This window comes from Schistocerca nitens, chromosome 6, assembly GCF_023898315.1.
Source record: "Schistocerca nitens isolate TAMUIC-IGC-003100 chromosome 6, iqSchNite1.1, whole genome shotgun sequence".
In the NCBI taxonomy this organism is placed as follows: domain Eukaryota; kingdom Metazoa; phylum Arthropoda; class Insecta; order Orthoptera; family Acrididae; genus Schistocerca; species Schistocerca nitens.
Window position 1 is genome coordinate 17,639,429 of NC_064619.1, and position 13,564 is coordinate 17,652,992.

General features: G+C 42.3%; 1 pseudogene; it reads right to left on the minus strand.

The window, feature by feature from the left end:
* Positions 1 to 9,085: 9,085 nt before the first annotated feature.
* Positions 9,086 to 9,203, minus strand: LOC126191936 (5S ribosomal RNA; annotated as a pseudogene).
* Positions 9,204 to 13,564: the final 4,361 nt, after the last annotated feature.

Genomic DNA, 13,564 nt, shown 5'->3' on the forward strand with positions numbered 1-13,564 from the left:
CGCTCCACACGCACACTTCCAGACTTTTCATGGATATGACTCTTTCCACAGATTGTTCCGCAATCGTGTAATCAGAAAATACTGTTCATACCGACAGTATATGCGCCATAGTTTACATTTGTATCTGCTGAGGGTCATCTGCCAATCTCTTCACTTCTGTATCGATTAGAACAGTGGTTCCCAGCCTTCCCGAGACCATTACCCCTGAGTGCAATCAGGTATTAGATAGTAGACCCCTCCCTCCACAAACATCAACGTCTTGATCAACTAACTAAGCTTTAAAATGATAAAGAATTTTCTTTAAACACTTTCATTTTTGAAGCAACGAAAGGCAAGTGATCTTTAGTTTTCGTAGATGTTCCATTAAACAGCGTGCGAATCAGTCAATGAGGCAATTGGTGCGGCTTATTTCTAACAACCTTTTTTAATAGCAGGATGTAGCAATTGTCAGTGGATTTGAGTGTTACCTAAAACTATATCTCAGGAAGAAAACGTAGCTATCCACGTTGAGGGTAGACACTTGTTACAAAACATGCTTCTTCTGCACCAATCCTCCCATAGCTGCACTTGCCCACATCCTCCACCTCTACTGAAAATCAACTAAATTATATGTAGGCCTACTATTTGTAAATCACTCGACTGCTGAAATCCTTACTGGCTGCCAATGCTCTGTTTATGACTGCTGCCAATAATAACAGTAATAATAATAATACAGTGTAGGTGCTACAGCAGTTAGTAGCCACCACACAATTACTGCTGTGTTGTCAATTAGTTCGTTTATTGTAGCAAAGCGAATATTGAAGCAATTTACGGTCTACCTACACCTTGGAGGAGGCTTTTTCATGATATTTTTAGGGACTGGGTGTTTGTGTTGTCCCCATCATTTCATCATCATCATCATTGGTGACAGCTGCTAGGCTGGACTGTGTAAAAACTGGACTGTGAAAAAACTGGGACTTCGTACGGGCGCTGATGACCGCGCAGTTGAGCGCCCCACAAACCAAACATCATCAAACATTAGATTTTTAAGCGCACGTGATTCACATTTCTCAATTTGACTGTCATGGATCAATCGTACTATAACCCTCACAAAATTATGTCAAGTGTTAAAACAAATATTTGGAAAAAACCAATTATTCCTAACTTATGTAATTAGTACTACAGTCCTAAGAAATAGTGGTAACAGGAATGTAATGATCTTCAAAAAGTAATTTAGTTTCGTGACAGAAACACAATTGAGCACTTATACTTTTACCCCTCAGAAAGTTACACTGTACCTTTAAGAGGGTAATTATCCCCAGGTTGGGAATCACTGCAATAGGATAACCACCCACTCCACATACTTTCTTGCGGTAACGAAAATGATTTCACTCTGAGTTCAGCAAGAATGAGAGCTTACTTATATACAAACTACAGGACGGAAAAAACATAGAATAAGAAACTAGCCATAAAGCGAAAGAAAAATCTTTACATCTCTTACGTTTTTCAGAATACACTTTCATTCTGCTGTTACTGTTTCTCCTAACGATATCACAGGACACTATACTGTATATCCTTAACAATGAGAAAGGTAAGTCTGCAGGCTTTCGCGGCCGTTGTCACTGAAGTTAAAATCTTCTGGGTTATTAGGCCGCGTCATGTTTCTTCTAAAATGGTCGACGTTTCGACCCCTCTGTTGGGATCTTCCTCAGGATCTTGTGGTGTCCACTACAGTGTTCTAGCAGTAGTGGACACCAGAAGATCCTGAGGAAGATCCCAACAGAGGGGTCGAAACGACGACCATTTTAGAAGAAACATGACACGGCCTAATAACCCAGAAGATTGTAACTTCAATGAAAAAGGTGTTGTTTCAAGATCTTTTCTCACAAATTCTTCTCTGCGTGTCACATATTTTCTACGCCTTCGAACATAATGACGTCTTTAGTATACGTTCTAAACAAATAGTACAGAAAGACTGCGATGTAATTGTGTGTTAGACAAGAAATGTCTGGTACATTGTTTCAGTCATAGCACAAACATTCACATTAAACACACTGGGATTCAGCACATTTACAGAACAACTCTACAGTAATAACTAAAAGAGTTGAAAATGCAAACTAATGCGGAAATATGTTTTAACTGAAAAAATTTGTTTACTCTGCAAGCACTGATAGAAATAGCAGCTGGGTTCCATAATGAGTGTTCAGTATGACTGTGTAAATACTACTGAACATACTAAATCGTTGTGGAACAAATTCGTTCCATGGTCGCTCAGGGGAGTTTATTCGGAGCTGAAAATGTTAGTGTGTGCTGGGGTTGGGCATTGTGTTACTGAAGATAAAAGGTCGCTTACGGGGCGATATAAACCGACAAATGGATGCACATTATCAGACACGTTCCTGTATCGTTCATCTGTGAGAGACATGACAGATATATCATGAGCTCCATTTCACTCTATGTAAATATGCCCTACATGGAAATACCTCCACCAGCTGCCTGAGCGGTGCCGTAATGACAAACAGAATGCATCATCGCATGTTGTTTCGGACATACACTGATCAAATGGCTCTGAGCACTATAGGACTTAACATCTGAGGTCATCAGTCCCCTAGAACTTAGAACTACTTAAACCTAACTAACCTAAGGACATCACACACATCCATGCCCGAGGCAGGATTGGAACCTGCGACCGCAGCGGTCGCGCGGTTCCAGACTGTAGCGCCTAGAACCGCTCGGCCACCCCGGCCGGCACCTCTTGAAAGTTACGTTCGTTACCAATCAGGGGGCACATATGAAAAAGTCCCTACAGAACTGTTGACGGCTTCCATACAACAAACGATTCTTCAGCACTGTTCTATGTTACACCCTTGATCAAAAATGGTCGCAGGAATATTGCCGTAATGTTCAACCATCGTTGGAATCAACGAAACACGGCTGTAGTTTACCGTAAAGTAGCACGTTGAGACTCGCTGGAATACACTGTGTGTCATGCTAAAATCGTGTTTATGCACCAGGAACAAATTGTTGAAGTTTTACGTGAATTCGGAAAAATACGCTTGTCTGAGAACTGGAATTACCAGGTAGCTGGCAATTAAGTATTTCAGGGGGTTACCAAGATTATGGAGGCTGACAGTGATTCCAAGTTGCTTGTGCCATGAGCGTACCAGCCACAGGAACACTGTGTTCAGAATGCGGCGGACAGTAAGGTAAGCACTCCCATGCATGAAATTTATATTTTGATTAAATATCTGGAAATTTGTGGTAAGGTCTTATGGGACAAAACTGCTGATGTCATCGGTCCCTAAGCTTACGCACTACTCAAACTAACTTACGCAAAGGACAACACACACTGCCATACCCGAGGGAGGACTCGAACCTCCGGGGGGGGGGGGGGGGGGGGGAGCTTCGAGAACCGCGACAAGACGCCTCGATAATTAAGAAAGTTTATGCCTCAGCACGGCACGTTCCAGATATGTTGCACTACGAGATAAATGCGACGTTTATCAGTATGACGTCGTCAATGTTTGATCATGTAATAGTGAAAGGACGTAAATTTATGTGAATAATGCACCAAATTTATTAACAGCTACGCTACATAACATATTTGTGCTCCATGCTGGCATGATGTATTATCTGCATACAGAGAACGACGCCTTCAAAATGTGAAAGGAGTGTGCAATGTGAAAATACTTCTGCCGTGATATAACCGTCTAACTCTAGTGTGTGCCAACAAAAACTTTTCAATGCTTGCCATTTCCTCACACGGCATTACAAAAATTCGGTAATTAATTGCATCGTAAGATATAGAGATTTTTACATCCGCGTAACAATAACTCGCTTTAACAATTACAAGCAACGGTGGAGATTTAAGTATCCATCTTGTTCCTGATGTTACAGCCATCATTTATTTTAATGTACCACGGAAGGTTAAGTAGTATGTCGAAGTAAAACACTGCTTGCATACGCTCCGCAGAGATTTCGTTCTGCGCCTGCAGCAGTGTGGTGGCCCCCGGCCGGCGCGCCTCGCCCGACTGGCCGATGGCTGGGCTCCCGCACGGGGCGCGCGGGTTCGATGCACGCCTCTGTTTCGAACCTCAAAGTTTTGTACCGAGCCTTCATTTTTTATAATTATTTCAATTTTACTTGTTTCCCTGTGTCACCTGGTATACAGGGTGGTCCATTGATCGTGACCGGGCCAAATATCTGCGTCAAACGCAGAAACTGCAAAGAACGAAACTTGTCTAGCTTGAAGGGGGCTATAGTTGGCCCGCTAGATGACGCTGCCATACGTCAACTCGATATCAAATGCGGTTTTTTTTTAATAGGAACCCCCATTTTTATAACATATTCGTGTAGGACGTAAAGAAATATGACTGTTTTAGTTGGACCACTTTTTTCGCTTTGTGATAGATGGAGCTGTACTACTCACAAACATATGGCTCACAATTTTAGACGAACAGTTGCTAACAGGTAGGTTTTTTTAACTGAAATACAGAACGTAGGTACGTTTGAACATTTTATTTCGGTTGTTCCAATGTGATACGTGTACCTTTGTGAACTTATCATTTCTGAGAACGCATGCTGTTACAGCGTGATTACCTGTAAATACCACATTAATGGAATAAATGCTCAAAATTATGTCCGTCAACCTCAATGCATTTGGCAATACGTGTAACGCCATTCCTCTCAACAGCGAGTAGTTCGCCTTCCGTAATGTTCGCACATGCATTGACAATGCGCTGACGCATGTTGTCCGGCGTTGTCGGTGGATCACGGTAGCAAATATCCTTCAACTGAACCACAGAAAGAAATCCGGGGACGTCAGATCCGGTGAACGTGCGGGCCATGGTATGGTGCTTCAACGACCAATCCACCTGTCATGAAATATGCTATTCAATAACGCTTCAACCGCACGCGATCTATGTACCGGACATCCATCATGTTGGAAGTACATCGCCATTCTGTCATGCAGTGAAACATCTTGTAGTAACATCGGTACAACATTACGTACGAAATCAGCATACATTGCACCATTTACATTGCCATCGATAAAATGGGGGCCAATTATCCTTCCTCCCATAATGCCGCACCATACATTAACCCGCCAAGGTCTCTGATGTTCCACTTGTCGCAGCCATGGTGGATTTTCCGTTGCCCAATAGTGCATATTATACCGGTTTACGTTACCGCTGTTGGTGAATGACGTTTCGTCGGTAAATAGAACGCGTGCAAAAAATCTGTCATCGTCCCGTAATATCTCTTGTGCCCAGTGGCAGAACTGTACACGACGTTCAAAGTCGTCGCCATGCAATTCCTGGTGCATATAAATATGGTACGGGTGCAATCGATGTTGATGTAGCATTCTCAACACCGACGTTTTTGATATTCCCGATTCTGACGCAATTTGTCTGCTAGTGATGTGCGGATTAGCCGCGACAGCAGCTAAAACACCATACGTCAACTCGATATCAAATGCGTTTTTTTAAATAGGAACCCCTATTTTTATAACATATTCGTGTAGGACGTAAAGAAATATGACTGTTTTAGTTGGACCATCATTTGTTGCAGATCGTGGTTGATGTTTCACATGTGGCTGAACACTTCCTGTTTCCTTAAATACCGTAACCATCCGGCGAACGGTCCGGACACTTGGATGATGTGGTCCAGGATACCGAGCAGCATACATAGCACACGCCCGTTGGGTATTTTGATCACAATAGCCATATATCAACACGATATCGACCTTTTCCGTAACTGGTAAACGGTCCATTTTAACACGGGTAATGTATCACGAAGCAAATACCGTCCGCACTGGCGGAATGTTACGTGATACCACGTACTTATACGTTTCTGAGTATTTAGGCGCCATCTGTCACAAAGCGAAAAAAGTGGTCCAACTAAAACATTCATATTTCTTTACGTACTACACGAATATGTAATAAAAATGGGGGTTCCTATTTAAAAAAAACGCAGTTGATAACCGTTTGACCTATGGCAGCGACATCTAGCGGGCCAACCATAGCGCCAACTGGTTTCCCCCTTCAAGCTAGACGAGTTTCGTTCTTTGTAGTTTTTTCGCGTGATGCTTATTTCGTGAGATATTTGGCCCCGGCAGTATCAATGGACCACCCCGTATATCATGTGACTCTATGATTAAATGACCGTTTTTCAACCGAAACAACCATATTTGTCACTTAAAACAGATGTGTTCGTTGCAAAGGATTCCTGTTAAGATGGAACTCTGAGGTATGCGAGTTTAAGGCTTAGCCAAAAAGTTATCCACTTCCCTCACCACTAATTGTACCATTGACAGACAGCACAAATCTCTTCCATTCAGGAATTGCTCGACTCTCAGAGTGGGCTGTACTGAATTGAACCACTTACCACATATCCACACTATATCTTCCAAGGTGGCTGTCAATATGTATTATGGAACAGGACTCGTTATGTTTCAATCTAGAACAGTAATCTGCAGTTATGCATTGTTTGACATATGTTGAAATATCTGAAGTGCCATAACACCTAAGTCACCCACTTTGCTGAAGATGGGAGAGCTGAGGCTGTGGCGATGCATTTGATACGCTCAAGCTGCGAAATGTATTGCAGCCATTGTTCGGTTCCTCAGTGTAGTACACAGGTGACAGCTACAATTGTTGAGCTTTTTTACTTAATAACTTATTTAACCCTTAACCGGTATCATATTATTTTGTATATCGTCGTGTCTGTCAGACTCCTCAAGTTTACTACTGAATTATACAATATTGTCTTAACTTAATAGGTGTTTATCGAAGCCAACTAGTTACAACATATGTATGCGAAATAACAGGAAAATATCAATAACAAGAAGAAAATACGAAAGTGATGTTCCCATACGGTGAACTCACTACGATTCTCAAAAATCTATAAGCAGAACTTTTAATTATTAATCCAATGCTATTCCAGTCTCATATAAACAAGCAAGAATCACAAGCTCAGACGAAATTGCTGGAAAATTTCAAGGATAGATTCACATTTCGCTGCCAACTTTAAAAATTTTTGAGGCCATCAAATAGGCGTTATATAAGTAGTGAGTCCTGGTGTGCGTCATACTCACAAGCTTTAACCCATGCTTCGCCGGATTTCCTGGCAAGTTACATCCGAAATCTACATCGTCCGCGAAAAGGCAAAGCGTTCCGTCAATAAACATAGTACAGCGTAGAGAGTAACATTGCTGACAGTGCACAATAAATTTGTTAAAAATATTTGGCGCCACCGAAGTCGCATGTCCTGCTTCCTTCTTCCCTGTCATTTGAGTTCTCAAATCAAAGAGCTGCCTATATGAACAAGTCCCGTTTTTTACAGTACTATAACTAATATGAAGTCCAGTTCCACCCATGGGTTCGATGGCAGATTGCCGTGAATGTAAGTAATATTATTCTTAAGGAATAAATGTTGTCAATATCGCTAGCAATTCTTTTTATTACTACGGCCAGTTTCGACAGATCTGCGCTGTCATAATCGGATCTTTTAACATTATTATATGTAATGATTGTTACAACACTGAAAGTCATGTACATCTAATAATGTTACAAGATCCGATGATGACAGCTTCGATCTGTCAAAACTGGTCGTAGTAATAAAAAGAATTGCTAGCGACCTTGAGAAACTTGATTCTTAAAGAATAATACAACTTTCAGATCGCCCCCAACGATTAACGCAGTGTGAAATGTGTGGAATTCAAGTAAGCCTATAAAAGCATTCAGTTCAAGAACATCAGTATTAATTACATATGTTCTTTTTAAAGTACTTTTATTTTACCGATTTTTTATTCGACCAGTGTATAATCTTATGTAAAATCTCCTCAGTAAAAAGTAGACCTACTCCCACACCTATTCAACATGAGGACTCCTACCCAAGGCACTAGAATTCACGGTCCAGGAATCTGCGACACAATATTACGTTGTCTTGTTCTGGCGTAAGTTGGTGTTCGTGCTTTTCTCCACTTGACGTAGTTCCCCTTATCATACAAATAGGAAACAATGTGATGTGACTATTTTACACGTAGATCATCTCCATCTGTTCATCATCACTATCATCAACATCTACTTCCTGTTTCGAATTCGTATTATCATCCTTTCTCTCTCGTAATCTATATCAGTATCATTGTCGTCCAAAACTTCATTGATCATTTCTTCCAAATGCATTTCCAATTTTGGTTCATTTACTCCCAGTACTCGTTGAGAACAACCAGCCTCTCTTCATGCTGGTTTGAATGGTGAGATGGATCTGGTATAGCCTCCATATTGCGCAAATTAATTACGAGGCACTGTCAGTAATAACAACAAATCACAATGAAGGCAAAATGCTGATAAATACGTCTCAGGAACAAAATCAAGTAATTGGTATCATTCGGCTGCGAGACGGCACGGCGTCTTTGATGTGGATTTATTAAGGGTCAAATAGTGCGAACTGCGTACCATCTTCACAGCAAGAAGCCAGCACAACAAACGGAAGATTCAGGGACGGGAAAGGTCAAATGTCCTCACAGGGGTAGGGAATGACCACCAGTAAATTCGACAGCCGTCTCACAGACGTATGGTACAAGGTAAGAGTTAACAACTGCAAATCAACACTCAATAATCTGAAAATAACTCCACTCTATAAACACGAGCTCAGTGAAGTTATTTTGTCTACTCACATGAGACGGTAGGAAACACTGGGGACGTATATTCTGTCTGTAAACTGAAAAGCGAGCGCTGCTTGTGGTGGAGGAAGTCGCATATCACAGAAGAACGCTACAGTTGATGTTGATGTACAGGGCGACTAAGAATTAGTTTCTCCTCTAGCAGTGTAACAGTGTGCAGAGATTTACGTACATCCTGTCCATATGCATTACCCAAAAACTAAAACTAAACTAAACTCTGCCCGAACAGGCCATGAAAGCCCAACGGTACCGACCGGCCGCCGTGTCATCCTCAGACAACAGGCGTCACTGGATGCGTATATGGAGGGGCATGTGGTCAGCATACCGCTCTTCCGGCCCTATGTCAGTTTACGAAACGAAAGCCGCTACTTCTGAATCAAGCAGCTCCTCAGTTTGCCTCACAAGGTCTGAGTGCACCCCGCTTGCCAACAGCGCTCGGCAGACCGGATGGTCACCCACCCATGTGCTAGCCCAGCCCGACAGCGCTTAACTTCGGTGATCTGACGGGAACCGTTGCTTTCACTGCGGCAAGGGCGTTGACATATGCATTACCTACGTTATTATATTAGCATATGTAAACAGTGTAGTGTTAACGCACTTTGTAGAAAATAACACTCTCCTCTAACCAGACCCAGTCTCCGCACTACGTCGTCGGTGATTCACAACACAATTTGCGGAAATTTCGATACAACTTTGTAGAACACCCTGTAGTTGCTTTTTATGAAATAGTGCGGTAGAGAGAAAGGCGAATTGCCTGTCCCCTCTTCATTTTGCAGGCCCAAGAACTAGGAAAGTGCACTACCACAATCTGGCCACCTACATTCCCTCATACCTCTAGCCTGCACGCCCGCCTTGCACTGTTTCGCTCCCAGAAGTTAATTTTTCCAGTGGGCCGCGGTGGCCCAGCGGTTCTAGGCGCTTTAGTCCGGAACCGCGCGACTGCTACGGTCGCAGGTTCGAATCCTGCCTCGGGCATGGATGTGTGTGATGTCCTTAGGCTAGTTAGGTTTAAGTAATTCTAAGTTCTAGGGGACTGATGACCTCAGATGTTAAGTCCCATAGTGCTCAGAGCCATTTGAACCATTTTTTTTTCTTACACTAAGCACATAGATTACGCTTACTCAACTCGTGTGTCGCCACATTTTATTGCAAGCCATACACCTATGGAACACGCAGGAAGATTTTGTTCGATTCAGAAGTCTACATTTTAGAAGTTTACAATACGAGGCTTTTTTTACTTTTTAACTAGAATTGTATACTTTGTAATTAATTTTATGGAATCCATAAGAGCCAACTGTCATGTGTAGTTTAAATGGCTCGAGTAATATTGATTATGTTGGTCAGATAACGATTCAAAACACAAGAGCGTGAAACAGAATTTTATTAAATGTTACCTACTTTTATTATAAGGAAGTGAAATAAAGCGTTTAAAAATATGGGCAGTTATTGCCGTAATTGATCGGTGATACGGGCCGGGTTAGTGCGTGGTCGGAGGAAGGCAAGGCCATACCACCTCCGACAGTGCTATGTATAGTATGGCACTGCTGCATTCAAACTAACCTCCGGGTTGATGGCAGATTTATCTTAATAATAAACACGCCAGACAAAAACTGAATCACGCCAATCCCATGTTAACACCGCCTGTAGCGGCATCACTAGTATGTGTCGATGCTGCTGCACGTGCGGCGGCTCCACGACTGACGCCGTCTTATCAGAAACGTGACTTATATAGCTGCCCAATAAAACAATACCAGTCGCCATTATTTAGGTTTTGTTTTTAGTCTACCAGTTTCGACGATACACTACGTCACCTTCAGGCCTGCTTCAATCGAGTAACCTTCGTGTTACAAAACACAGCAGCACTTTTAACTCGTCTCGTAACGATTATTACGGGCATGCGTGGCTCTTTGGACAACTGGATATTGAGCAGCCGTAGTCCCATACTCCAGACAGAAGATGGAGTTACATTCATTGTATATAGCTGCTAGTTATCGCTAACCGCAACATCCGGCTGAGCAATCCTGATAAGGATTTTTTCGTCCCCTCGACGCTAGTAAAACTAAAGTGTCGCCACATTGAACGCCCAGTGAGCACGGCAAAGTACCTAGAACAGCGCACATGGTATACTAGCCCTCCCCCCATGAACCACGGACCTTGCCGTTGGTGGGGAGGCTTGCGTGCCTCAGCGATACAGATAGCCGTACCGTAGGTGCAACCACAACGGAAGGGTATCTGTTGAGAGGCCAGACAAACGTGTGGTTCCTGAAGAGGGGCAGCAGCCTTTTCAGTAGTTGCAGGGGCAAAAGTCTGGATGATTGACTGATCTGGCCTTGTAACACTAACCAAAACGGCCTTGCTGTGCTGGTACTGCGAACGGCTTAAAGCAAGGGGAAACTACAGCCGTAATTTTTCCCGAGGGCATGCAGCTTTAAGCAGTGGTTGGGAAGGGAGTGCGACAGGGTTGTAGCCTCTCCCCGATGTTATTCAATCGGTATATTCAGCAAGCAGTAAAGGAAACAAAAGAAAAATTCGGAGTAGCAATTAAAATCCATGGAGAAGAAATAAAAACTTTAAGGTTCGCCGATGACATTGTAATTCTGTCAGAGACAGCAAAGGACCTGGAAGAGCAGCTGAACGGAATGGACAGTGTCTTGAAAGGAGGATATCAGATAAACATCAACAAAAGCAAAACGAGGATAATAGAATGTAGTCGAATTAAATCGGGTGATGCTGAGGGAATTAGATTAGGAAATGAGACGCTTAAAGTAGTAAATGAGTTTTGCTATTTGGGGAGCAAAATAACTGATGATGGTCGAAGTAGAGAGGATATAAAATGTAGACTGGCAATGGCAAGGAAAGCGTTTCTGGAGAAGAGAAATTTGTTAACATCGAGTATAGATTTAAGTGTCAGGAAGTCATTTCTGAAAGTATTTGTATGGAGTGTAGCCATATATGAAAGTGAAACGTGGTCAATAAATAGTTTAGACAAAAAGAGAATAGAAGCTTTCGAAATGTGGTGCTACAGAAGAATGCTGAAGATTAGATGGGTAGATCACATAACTAATGAGGAGGTATTGAATGGAATTGGGGAGAAGAGGAGTTTGTGGCACAACTTGACTAGAAGGAGGGATCGGTTGGTAGGACATGTTCTGAGACATCGAGGGATCACCAATTTAGTATTGGAGGGCAGCGTGGAGGGTAAAAATCGTAGAGGGAGACCAAGAGATGAATACACTAAACAGATTCAAAAGGATGTAGGTTGCAGTAGGTACTGGGAGAGGAAGAATCTTGCACAGGATAGAGTAGCATGGAGAGCTGCATCAAACCAGTCTCTGGACTGAAGACCACAACAACAACAGTATACTAGCACATCGAAGATATATATTATAGTAACTGGCAGCAAATTGACTTACATGTATATATAATCAGGGATGGAAGCAAAGCTCCCCCCCCCTCCCCCCAATGGCTTGGTTACCTCCCCCCCTCTTTGTCGGTGATTCAGTGCCTGAATGACTTGGGATGGGTCATTTACCATGACCCAATAGGTTTCTTTTTTGCTGTTTGTATAATTTGTAATTTAATTTATTAATATTTTCAATAAAAATATGACGGAAATAAGGAAAAGAGGGGTAATTTATTTCAATTTCTATAATAATGCGTAACATCACCAACAACCTTAATCTTAGCACAATTAAGTGCACCTTTAACCCATACAGACACAGACTCCGATTCATTTACTTTACGACTCCTCGTTCTAAGGACCAACGGCATTGTAGACATAATAAGATGCACCTCTATCACTGTTATACACCGTGGTTATCTGAAATGTGTGATAAGCAATTACTTCCCGACTCTTCTCTGCTCGTTTCTTTTTACGTATGAATTGCAACTGCACACATCATTGCAGGTTAGTTGGACCGGCTGGCTGACCAGTGCTGTCCAAGTTAAATGTGCCGGTAAAACTGTTGTCCCACAGTCTATGTAAGTGTAACACAGCATAAAGAGTATCTTTATGATCGTACTTGACTGTACTGGACACAGCTTGGCTTCCTCTTCACATCAAAAGAAATCCAATGAGATTCAAGCAAACGTGGAAGAATACTTGATGTAATGTTTACATCAGATTTATTCTTATGATGAACACACTGTAAAAGCTTGTTGTGAAGTAACGTCAAAATGACGCCTTCCAGATGCGACCATAAAGCAGTCGACAGCTGTCGATAGTAGTCAACGAATAAATAATTCCAGAGACGCCATGTTGGATTTCGTCGTACTTCATTGTTTACGTAATATACAAAACTTGCACGTCACAAAATATGCCGTTCCAAGCTAACAGCACGTTCAGGATCTACCACACAAACATCTCGCAGTTGCTACGATTTGTTGTAACTAAATATCTTCTTCTTCTTAAGTTGCCAATCCTAAGATTGATTTGCAGCAGCTCTCCATTCAGTGCGATTGTCGGCCAGCCTCTTCAATTCCGTGAAACTTCCGCATCCTATGTCCTGCATTATCTGGCTTATGTACTTTCTTCTAGGTCTGCCTCTTGCCCTTTTGCCCTCCACAAGGCCTTCCATTATAGTGTGGAGAAGACTTTCATGTCTCAGAATGTGTCCCATCCATATATCTCTCCTCTTCTTGACCGTCTTCCAAAGAACTGGAACTTCCTCCGCTCTCTGCAGGACTTCTTCATTTGTCATCCTGGCCGTCCATGGAATTTTTAACATCCTTCGCAGACACCACATTTCGAATCCTTCAATCCTTCTTCTTTCGTCCTCTCCAAGTGTCCAGGTTTCGCTGCCGTAGAGAAGCACACTCCCAACAAAGGTCTTTATTAACCGCTTCCTTAACGCCAGACTTATCATATTTGATGTGAGGAGTCCTTTCCTTTTATAGAATGCA